The following is an 11,813-nucleotide window of genomic DNA, read 5'->3' on the forward strand; positions in this document are numbered from 1 at the left end:
GTAGATTAATTAAAGTGCTTTAAGCCACGGATAGGTTTGTGGTTTGTTTTTTTTTTGCTTTGTTTATGCTTCTTTCTTTTTTTTTTTTAATAGTTTTTATTAACACTGGCATTCAAATGATGGACGTTTTTTGGCTGTATTAAGTGCTGCTGCTGCTTAAATGGTAACAGACGTATAAAACTGTGACTCAGCCAACTGTTTCTTTGCCTTTACTGTAGCTTCTTGCAGTCGATGTGTTGCAGGCGCTTAGCTCCACTTCCTGTCTACTTAAAGGGGATTTTACACATCAGAGTATGCTTAGAGGCAGTGGGGAGGACTACTGTGAAACAGCCAGATGAAGCTTCTTGTGTTGGCTGAATACTGAGTTTGTAAAGCAAACAGGTCTTTTGGTGTGGAGTTACAACGAGTTAGAAGAATGCTGGTAATAAACCACAAGACGTGGTATCTCTGGCTATGTTCTATCAACTTTGCTACATCAGCAACAAACTCTTTTAATATTGTTGCTGGTCTTATTCAAGTGAAATGTGAACAATTTCAAATCAATCAAATCAAATCAAGTTTATTGTCATTTTGCTGTACATACAGCAGTAATACAGGCAAGATGAGAGAGCGTTTCTTCAGGATCCAATAACTAAAAGCATTTAAATAAAGAAGTGTTTGCATATCTGGATCAGCAGTTCAGCATTCTGACAGCTTGTGGAATGAAGTTGTTCATCAGTCTGGAAGTTCTTCCTTTAATGCACCAGAAACGTTTGCCTGATGGCAGCAGTTCAAACAGTTCATGGAGAGGGTGTGAGGAGTCCCTGACAATGTTCAGTGTCCTGCTTCTGCAGTAGCTCTGGAAAAGTTCAGAGCTAGCTGTCTGTCTGTCCACCTGGAACGATGTCGTCCTGTCCAGCTGTACGTCCGTCTGGGATGTTGTCATGGAGCCATGTTTCTGTAAAAACAAACACACAGCAGTCTTTTCACTCTCTGCAGGTTTGTCCCAGCAAACGCTCCAAAATCCAGCTTGTTGTGGAGGGAGTGGACATTAGAGAGTAGGAGGACGGTACTGCTGGTCTGGAGGGGTTAACATTTAGTCTAGCATGGATCCCGGCTCACTTCCTCCTCCTTTGTTTACGTTCATACTGCTTGCGTTTCCTTCTCTCTTGGGTAACTGACGGCTTAGTCTCCAATCGGACTCCGTGTTGGTAGCATTAATAAGAGCATTAATAAACCTAAATCAAGTCACCTGTTGGTGTGAGCACTCCTCCTCAAACAGCAGAAGCTCAGTAAAGCCTTAATTATAATTTCTTGGGAACATGCATACAGACAGCTGCAAACACCGCAGAGATGTAGTTACTATTTAAAATACTTGCTGGAAATCTGCTCGGTGTATTCAACAACTCCAGGTACACTGGCATCCATACATAGGTCGCATCTATGTAGCAAAGTTGCCATCTGGCTCCATGTGAAGACCAAAATTAGTGTCCACACTGCAACCACGCTACATATGTGGCATAAGTAGATAGACCTACTGCACATGTATGAAAATGGAGTCCTACAAATGGACTTCCAGCAGACTAAAAAGAAAACCCAGCTGGAAGGCCAATCCATGCTTTCTATGTCCGCAAGGGTCCGACTGTCCACTCTTGGGTCAACTGCACATCCATCCATCCATTATCTATGCATCGCTTAATCCTCACTAGGGTCACAGGGGGGTACAGGTGATACCCTGGACAGGTCACCAGTCTACCACAGGACAACACTTAGAAACAGACAACCAAGCACACTCACATTCACACCTACAGACAATTTAGAACCGAGCCACCTTGCAGCCCTTCAACTACAAATCCCAAGAAAACCAATGGTTCTTAAGATAAACGCTTGTTTTGAGGAGAGATTGTGAGCAGTTCTCGATCATCTACACCTTTATATTTCATCATTACAAGAGTTCCTAATTGAAATAGTCATTTTTTTGATGTGTAAATGCATTACACTGACAGAGCTGAAGTTCTACATGTTTGTGCTCTATCCACCCACTGTGTTATTCAGAGTGCTACAACCCAACCTGTAACTAACTGCTACATCCTGTTAAAAAGTCCAAAGTCCCAAACGTTCACTCTCATTCACCACCAGAGTTTTTCTGTGTTTGATGTGAAGGACAATGCAACTGTCTGACCTGCTGTTGTATGAATAAAACCGCGTGCTGTCTGTTTTTAAAGCCCACATCTGTCATGCTGAAGTCATGAATTGCCCTTTAGGTGTCATGTTCTCTAGTGACCCTGTTACTGTGTTCAGTTGTAGCGTATAAAGAAATATAAAGAAAGCCTTCCATGTGTGTCTACTGCCTACTTCTGATCAGGGCTCAACACAAATCCTGACTACTTACTTTGAAACAAGCCGACTCATTCATGTGCTGCTACACAGGATTAGCATTTTTTGGTGGTTATTTTTCGACTACAACAGGAGCGTGGGTCAGTGCATTACAATATACAGAAAATACTGTATATAATCTTTTACCACCCCATGATATAATATCTTAAGTTGTTTTTTATGGAGGAGTTATGTCTCACAAGTCGTCTTCTTGCAGATCAAACTGAACAGCAAAGGACTGATCTTCTCTGTGGGGCTCCTGCTGGCGTCTGTGTTCATGACGGTGAGTTTCTGAAGAACACTTTCTGCCTCTGACATCTTTCTTGTTTCTTCGTACCACGCTCGTCTTTATCCGCCCGTCTCCTGATCAGCCGGTTGTCCTCTCTTTGCTTCCCGTCCGTGCAGGTCCTTGGAGTTCACCTCAACAAGTGGACGCTGGACAAACGTCTGGGTTTCATTTGTCTCCTCCTCTACGCTGTCTTCCTGTGCTTCTCCTGCCTCATCGAGTACAACATCTTCACCTTTGTCAACCTGCCGACCTGCCGGGATGACTGAGACACACACACATACACTGTGCATGCACACACACACACACAAACACACACACACAAACACAGGGAGTGGTGTTTACAAGGATCCTAAGTCAAGTATTACGTAGGTAGCTTGTAGTGTTCAATGAAACAAATCTCAACCTAATCAGTAAAAATTAATTGCAAACACGATTTCACACGGACCCGATTCACTCCTGCTTCTTGTCTCACTGCCAAGAAGACGTCCCACTCGTTTTTTTTCCTGCTTGTTTTCCTGCTCGGTGCAATATGGAGCTGCTCTGGTGTTTACTCCTGACCAGACCAGAGCGTGGGACTGATTCCAGGAGCAGAGATGGAAATGACTGACTCATTACAAGCCCTCACACAGGACAGCACCGAGGACGACTACCGCAAGCACACACATACACACAAAAAAGAAAAAAAAACGTCTTTGTCCAACTACCGCTCGCTTCCGACGTGAGGACCTTATATTTTGAACCTCTCTGTATTTAGGTGTAATGTTTCCTAGCTGCTAACCTTTTCCTGACGGGAGAGGCGGGTCTTTTAGATCTACTAGTAAAGAGTAATAATGATAAAAGCAATGATGTAAAGGGGAGGGAGGGGAGTAGTTTAGCGCTGTGGTGCAGATAATGAGGAGCTGTTTAGACAGAGTCAGGGCCACGTGTCAAGTCTTTAGGCAGAGAACAGAATCTGTTATGCAGATGAGCACATTTTCAAACACCATTATCTTCGGACTATTTTTACTTCTGTCATGTGCTCATAATTAAGTCTGCTGGGTGACTTTTCTAAATTGTGTTTTCAGACGTACAGCTACAAGTCTCCACCTCCACAGAACCAGGGCATTATCCCGGCACCTTTTTTTATAAATTAACTCACAGCTGTAGCTTTTTTTTCTTTGGTATTGATTAGCTTTTTGTTCCATTTCCCTTCTGTAAATAGCCCACCCCTGTAAATACCCCCCAGATGTCCTATTTATTATTTATTCATGTCATACGCACATTTCTCCTCTGGAGGTCACAAAAACACCTTTCACACAAGGTTTAATTTCTGGAGTCCACACCGAGATCTCCTCAGATAACCACTCGTGTACAAAAACAAGCACAATTTCCTCTGAGGGTGTTTCGCTGATTTCATTTGATTTGGATTTTGTAGTTCTGTGTGTGGATGTGAAATACAGAAGTCAAAGTTGCACTGAAAAGCTTTCGCAGGGAGACCGAGGTGGCTCCTGCTCATGCGTGCTGATTATAAGGAGAAGATCCTTGTAAAATGAAGCAGGTTTATATGGAATTCACAGATTCAAGAAGTAAATGTATGTCTTTTTTGCTTTTTTGGGGGAAGGGGGATTGTTGTTGTCATAGTCTGTGCTGCCACCCAGGAACAATAACAATAGACTGCTGCTTTTTCTCCTCTTGAAAACACTGACCAAATAGACTCTAAACAGCGGTGGCATTATTCACAACGTCAGCTGGACGGGGTTTTTTCCTCTGTGGTGGATGGACGTCCTGCTTCACTCCTGTGCAGCCCAAGACAGAGTACAATATTTAAGTGGCAGTAAGGTAGAACTAGAGTAATGATGCAGGACTTTCACCCCAACTCTTTAAGGTTGGGTGGGGGTCCAACTTTATTTTTATCCAGGAGTTCTTTGTATTTTGTAATGCCTAATGTCTAGATTTGTCCAGATATGGTAGGTTTGTGGTACATAAATATTCTTACTAGTTTTTAGAGCATGTACAATGTGGTTTGTGAAACCCTCCGAGGGATTTTTATTCCACTGCAGGCCAGCGAAGTCGCACTGTTCCTCAAAGACTTTGAGTGACCGCTCATCAGAGTGTCGATTCTCACACAGTACCCATCAAAATGTCAGCTTTTTCCTGCACATCGGCTCATTTGAAATGTCAAGTGCCCTACTTATGTTTGTTTTGTTTTCACTAAGGGAAAACTATTGCTAAAACGAAAAAAAAAAAAAAGAAGCTATGTCTGACTTGTTTCAGGTACTTTGTTAATTTATTGATTAGTAATATAAAAGGTCAAATCTGAGAAGTACTGTCTTTCGAATGTACAAATAATTAATGTTTTTTATGTTTCTATATCCTCCATATTTATTGATTTCACAGACGCAGGCAGAGTACTCTGTGCTATGACCGGACAACAGGGTTTGAATCTAAAGTAATGCAATAACTATGAGCTTACAGATATGTAAATATGCCGCTTTAATAATCGAAGATCGATTTATAGTAGAGTTTTAAAATGTATTCAAATTGTAAATGATGTCCGTCGATATCAGCTTGTCATTCTTTATGAAATGATTCATCACTGACAACAACAATTTAAAACAGGACTGTTATTAACATGCAGAACCAGACAGCTGTAAACATTCCTAATAAGCTAAACTGTTCAAATCATTATCAGACACTATTACAATATCTGCAGGATGGGAGCCCTTGATATTTACAGTCTGAGGTAACTTTTTATTGATCATTAGCAGTTCTATCAGGGTAGAAATGTTGTATCTTTTTCTAAATTATTTCTTTCAAAGTTTCCCTGAAAGAATTCTCTAACTTGGTGCTCATTCAAAGTATAAAACTAAAACACTGTACAAAGTACCAGGCGCTGTGTTGGGTTTTATGCAGGTTCTGATTTCCAAAGAAAATCTATGGAAGCCCATTTTTGTACGAAAAAAGAAAAAGATAAATGTTGGGAGCGAAATCATTTTAAAAAGTACCCATGGTTAAATAAAGTCATGAGTCAAAATTCTAGTGTTGAATGAAAATGTGAAAGTGAACATCTGAAGAAGTCAATCGTTATGCTTATCTGCCACAACATTAAAATCAGCTGCATAGTATTGTATAAGTGTCCCTTTAGAGCCCAAGTCAGCACCTGAAACTCTTGGTCGTGCTCCTCAACTGGTTCCTGAACAATGTTGCAGTGTGGCAGGAGCATTATTATGCCGCCATGAAGGGGTGCAACAATGTTAAGTAGGTGCTACATGTCATAGTGATATCCAAATGAATGCATGACCCAAAGTTTAGCCTGACACTGCTCTTTGTTTTCTTGCCATCCTGCTGCCATCTTTTCCTTAGTTAAGTGATGCACACATGCATGAACTGTAAGAAAGTGTGATTCATCAGACCAGACCACCTTCTCCCGTTACTCCATAGTCCAGCTCCTATACTCATGTACCTGTTGCCGATGGTTTGGTCAGTGGATAGGGGTCAGAATGGATGCTATGACCAGTCTGCAGCTACACAACATCACACACAGCCAGCTGTGACCTGCTGTGTTGGAGATGCACTGACCCAGTCATCTAGGCATGACACCATGCTCCTTGTCAAAGTCACTCAGATCCTTTTTTTGTGCTTACATCAACTTCAACAATTGACTGTTCATTTGCCGCTTAATACATCCCACCTCTTGACAGGTGTCAATGTAACGACAGAGTCAATGTCATTCACTTCACCTGTCAGTGGTTTTAATGTTGTGGCTGATTCACCAAAATTATGAGAACATTTTGAAAATTCTACAAATTTTTAAGCTTGATCAAAATGTTTGCTAAAATGTAAGCGTTTAAATGTGACAAACATTGACACTATTTGGATTTAAAAAGTCGTTTTCATACTTACGTCCTTACAGTTTTGCCTCCGTATTGAATAATTTAGCCTCAATATCTCATAAATTGACCACTTTTGATTTTATCTGCACATCATGTAGACTTAATATTACTTAATTTGGATTTTTAAAGTCCCCATTCTTAGATACTGTCTCCTAATTTTTACATGGTGTCTGATACATATGACTTTAAAAGTAAACGATGTTATGACTTACTGTCATAGCACTAATTTTAGAATGAGTTATTGCATTTGTGTCAGGCTTCATAATAATTCTTGTTTGCTCTGTCAGAACTGGGCCTCCATATATACGTGTAAAGACCTGCAGCTATCTTAACGAATGAGCTGGCAATTATTAACTTTGAGTGTACCAACTGACTACTGTCTCTATATTGCTTATAGTTTGTACAGAATCCCAGCAGTTTCCAGGAGCATTCAGAGAATTTAAAACTGCATATCAGTCCCTCTCTATGTAATCATGGGAAGGCAGCAAAAACTAAGATTATCTTGTGTCACTCTCAGATTGCTGGTATTTTGATAGTCAACACTGTTGAGGTGAGTTTCAAAACATCAACATTCAGTGATTTTAGTAAAGTCAAAATTAACACGTATAGTAGCTCCATCAGTAGCTACTGACTCCCTCCTGCTGAGTCTTGGTAGGTTCACCCATTCTGTGTCATATCATATGCTGACTGTTATAGACAAATCACTATCAGTCATCCATCTCATCATTAGCACCTGTACAAACCAGAGAATTTCTTTTGGTTGATTATATTTATAAGAAAATATCTGTATCCTGCACTTTAGCATAGAAGCAAACTCCCAGTATGCTCCAGATGATTTGGTTCATTACATTCTGTGCTGCCATTTCCTGCAGGTACCTGAACATCAGGTAGCACGTCTCTGAAATGAACCAAAACACCACGAAGACGCTCACATTCTGAAACGAAGCATCTTGTAGAGGAGATTTCTAAATAATTTGTGATATTCACATGGGTGATATATTGCTGATGTACATATGCATATAAATAGGTGTAAATGTATTTATATATTTTTTGTCTCAATCTGTATATCTGTTGAATATATTTTCATAGATCCTAGGTCTCCCTCGTACTCCCCTTTGTTTTGACGTGTTTGGGACCTCTGATACTCTCGTCCTTTGTTTACTCGCATGGAGATATTTCAATATAATAAATTATTTATGTTAAAAAAGTCTAATGGGTTTTTAGATGGCACTGGATGTAGTTTGAATTGGATATCCTAGATGACTGCATGCGGCTGCTAACATAGGGTATAAGAAGAGATGAAGAGTGCGAGTGTTTGCAGATGATGTTTCTCTACGTATCCGAGCTTTACCTATTCCTACACAAGAAACTTTTCAACAGAATGGTTTACTTTGTGTTTAGATGTTTCAAATGTACTTTTAGAGATCATTTTGCTACCTGAGCATTAATAAAGTTGTCTTTGCTTAAGGTAACACCATCTGCTGTGTTGTAGTGAGTTTTTGTTGGGCCTGTTAGCTCACACATACATGCAGAAACTCACTACCAATGTCGTTTTTTATTTGTCAGTTCAATTCAGTTCTATTTGTCTGCTGCCAATTTACAACACAAGTCATTTCAGGGCACTTCACATAGTAAGTTGAAGACCTAGCACGACTATATTGTAAAGGCAAACCCAAGTGATTCTTTTTGAGCTGCTCTTTGGTGGAAAAAAAAAAAATAACTCCCCTTTAAAAAGAAGTACCCTCTGCCAGAACCAAGGGCAGCCAGTGGTTGAGGGGAAGGAAAAGGGGAGACAGAAGGACAGCAGAGACGACAAACAGACAAACAATGCATAAGAGAACAATATACAGTTACTGCAGAACAGAAACATGTAGCTCTAGAACCAAAGATTCCTGAAGAGAGAACAAACCACAAACTCCAGGGGCCTCATTTATCATCAGTGCGTTCACATAGATGTGTGTGTAGTGAGTGCGTACGAACATTCCCACGCAAAGTATGGAATTTATCGAGCTGTACTTATGCTTAGGAATGTGCGTAAATATACGCACAACTCTGATCATGCGTACGCACATAATCTAGCAGTAGAACAGTGAAACTACAAATGGAAAGCATTCAGGGATTTTGGAGGTTGGAGATATGCGGCATTTCCCAACCATCACTGAGCAGGATCGTGCCAGCAGTGTTGAATGTCTTAACTCTCCTGGCCCCAGCCTACATCCAGCTCCCTTACAGCCATCACCAATGAACCCAAATCAAACAGGAAATTCATTGCTAGATTCCCAAACATAAGTGGAGCCATAGACTGCACCCACATTGCAATCAAAGCAGCATTACTAAACGCATTTAATTATCCATCCATTATATATACACCACTTAATCCTCAGTAGGGTCGCAGGGGGCTGGAGTCTATCCCAGCTGACTCAGGGTGAAGGCAGGGTTCACCCTGGACAAGTCACCAGTCTATCACAGAGCGACACTTAGAGACAGACAACCAAGCACACTCACATTCACATCTACAGACAATTTAGACAATCACCAATTAACCTCAACATATTTTAGGACCTTGTGGGAGGACGCCAGAGAACCCGGAGAGAACCCACGCTGCACGAGGAGAACATGCAAACTCCACGCAGAAAGATCCAGGTGCCCCCACTGGGATGTGAACCGGCGACCTTCTTGCTGCGAGGCAACAGTGCTACCCACTGCTCCACTTTGCAGCCCACATTTAATCAAGGTAATAGAAAAGGGTTTCATTCAGTCAACATACAAATAATCTGCGATGCACATGTGTTGCTATCCAATGTTGTTGCCCAATGGCCTGGAGGAACGCACGACTCATTCATTGGGCAGAACAGCTCGGTTGCTGCGTCTCTAAGTGGGAGCTGTTGAAGATGGCTGGTTTATTAGTGAGTGTTACAGAGTGTGGAAATGTTTTTGCTGGACTTGTTATGTTATGTACTAAAACATCTCATCTGTAGGTGATCAGGGTTATCCACTGGGTGAAAGCTGGATATTCATTTGCAGTCATTTCTCTTTTATGGGCTGTGACATGTTTTGTGGCACCAAGTTTAACATCAAACCACTTTTAAAATTTCTGCCGGTGATCTGTTCTCTGAGCCAACAGAAATAACTGCACTGGTTATCATGTCTCATGCAGCATTTTTCCTTTTGTTGGTTATCTCAACATTTAATGCACCAAAAGATATTTTCTGGTTTGCTTCAACCTCACTGACAAGGACCTTGATCTCAGTTTAGGAAAAGTTCCTCTTTTTCGCCCTTTTTGCCACCATGATGACGACAGGTGAGGAAAAAATAAATCTTCACTTGCTTTATAAAGAGGCGTGTTGTTGTCATATATGGTTATTTGGAGGCGCTGAAGGCAAAGTGCACGAGCACGGAGGTTAAGAACAAGTGGGATTTATCAACACTGATGACTAACTGATGTGCTGACAACCCACATACGCACATTTGATAAATATAGATTTTGTTGTACTTGTACGCACACACTAAATTTCATTCGTACGACAGAATTTGAAATCTTTTCTACGCACTGATGATAAATGATGCCCCAGGAGGGTAAAGACACAAAGTTATTGAGATGCAATGGTGATGTGTAAATGTATAGAGAGTAGTGGAGAGGTTCCCAGTGCATCATGAGAAGCCTGCAGCAGTATAACTAAATGTTAGGGTCACCTAAACAACTCTAACTATAAACCGTCTGAAAGTTTTAAGCGTAATCTTTAAAGCAGAGAGGGTGTCTCCTGAACCCTCTTGTTCAGGAGTGACTGGAAAATGAAGGTGGACAGACAGCTCGGTGCGGCATCAGCAGTAATGCAGGCGCTGTACCGGACTGTTGTGGTGAAGAGGGAGCTGAGCTGCAAGGCGAACCTCTCAGTTTACCAGTCATCTACGTCCCAACCCTCACCTAAGGTCACGAGCTCTGGGTCGTGACTGAAAGAACGAGATCGCAGATACAAGCGGCGGAAATGCGCTTCCTCCGCAGGGTGGCTGGGCTCAGCCTTAGAGATAAGGTGAGAATCTTAGACATCTCGGAGAAGAGCCACTGCTCCTTCGCATCGAAAGGAGAGGCTTCCTCTGGAGTTTTTCGGAACACGTCTACGTGGGAGGAGACCCTGGGGCAGACCCAGAACCTGCTGGATAGATTATATCTCGCAGCTGACCTGGGAACGCCTCGGGATCCCCCAGGAAGAGCTGGAAAGTATTGCCGAGGGGAGAGTGACCTGAAATGACCTGCTCCACCTGCTGCCTCTGCGACCTGACCAGATAAGCGGAAGAAAATGGATGGATGGATGGATGGATGGATGGAAGGATGGATGGATAGACGGACGGAAGGATGGATGGATGGACGGACGGAAGGATGGATGGATGGATGGACGGACAGACGGATCCTGCAGAGGATAAAGAGGTGTATACATATAGATGGATGAAAAATTCTGAACATGACATTTTCGCAGAAATGTCCAAATAACATAGAAACACAATTTTCATCCCATCTCTAACACAAAGTCTTACTGTGTCTTGTTTCTGTCAGTTTCAGCCAAAAGAAATGTATTGTTAAAAAAAAAAAACAACAACTATGAATCACAATTTGGCATTGATTATTTTGGGCTTAACGATATATAGTAGATTCGTTTAGTCAGTTTCACTGTATTTGATAACCCAGTTTAAACGATTATCTAAAACATGCATGTGTTCCTGTTTTTCATTTTCCTGCTGAGATACTTCATTGCTCCCATGCAGTATTAGGTGTCATACAGTTGTCCTCAGATGTATTCATACCCTTCCATTAAAGAAAAGGCAAAATTCACAATAGTCACTAAAGTAAGTAGAAACTGAAAAAAGTAATAATAAATAAAAATTTACTAAATTATAATTTAGTGAAATAAGACATTGCTTCTGAATTGTGGTTGAAAAGAATAATTAAAATAAAAATTTTTTTAAAAAAAACTGTCCCAGACAATTAGAGCCCTTTGCTGATGAGCAGTGGGCCAAAATCAAAACACCTGTCAACAGGTGCAGAAGTCTGATTGAGAGTTAAGTTACTGCCTCAAAGGGTTGCTCAACAAAATATTAGTTTACGGGTCCCATCATGCTTGTTTGCTTGTTTTTTAATATTTCTGTTGAACCACAACTCAAAAGCAATGTCATGATTTTCATTAAATTTTTTATTTATTATTACTTTTGTCAATTTCAGCTTATTTCAGTGACAGCTGTGTTTTTCCTTCTTTAATGGGAGGCTATGAATACATTTGAGGACGACTGTAAATTCAGGTTCC

The sequence above is a fragment of the Stegastes partitus genome, unplaced genomic scaffold, assembly GCF_000690725.1.
Source record: "Stegastes partitus isolate 25-593 unplaced genomic scaffold, Stegastes_partitus-1.0.2 Scaffold1713, whole genome shotgun sequence".
Lineage (NCBI taxonomy): Eukaryota > Metazoa > Chordata > Actinopteri > Pomacentridae > Stegastes > Stegastes partitus.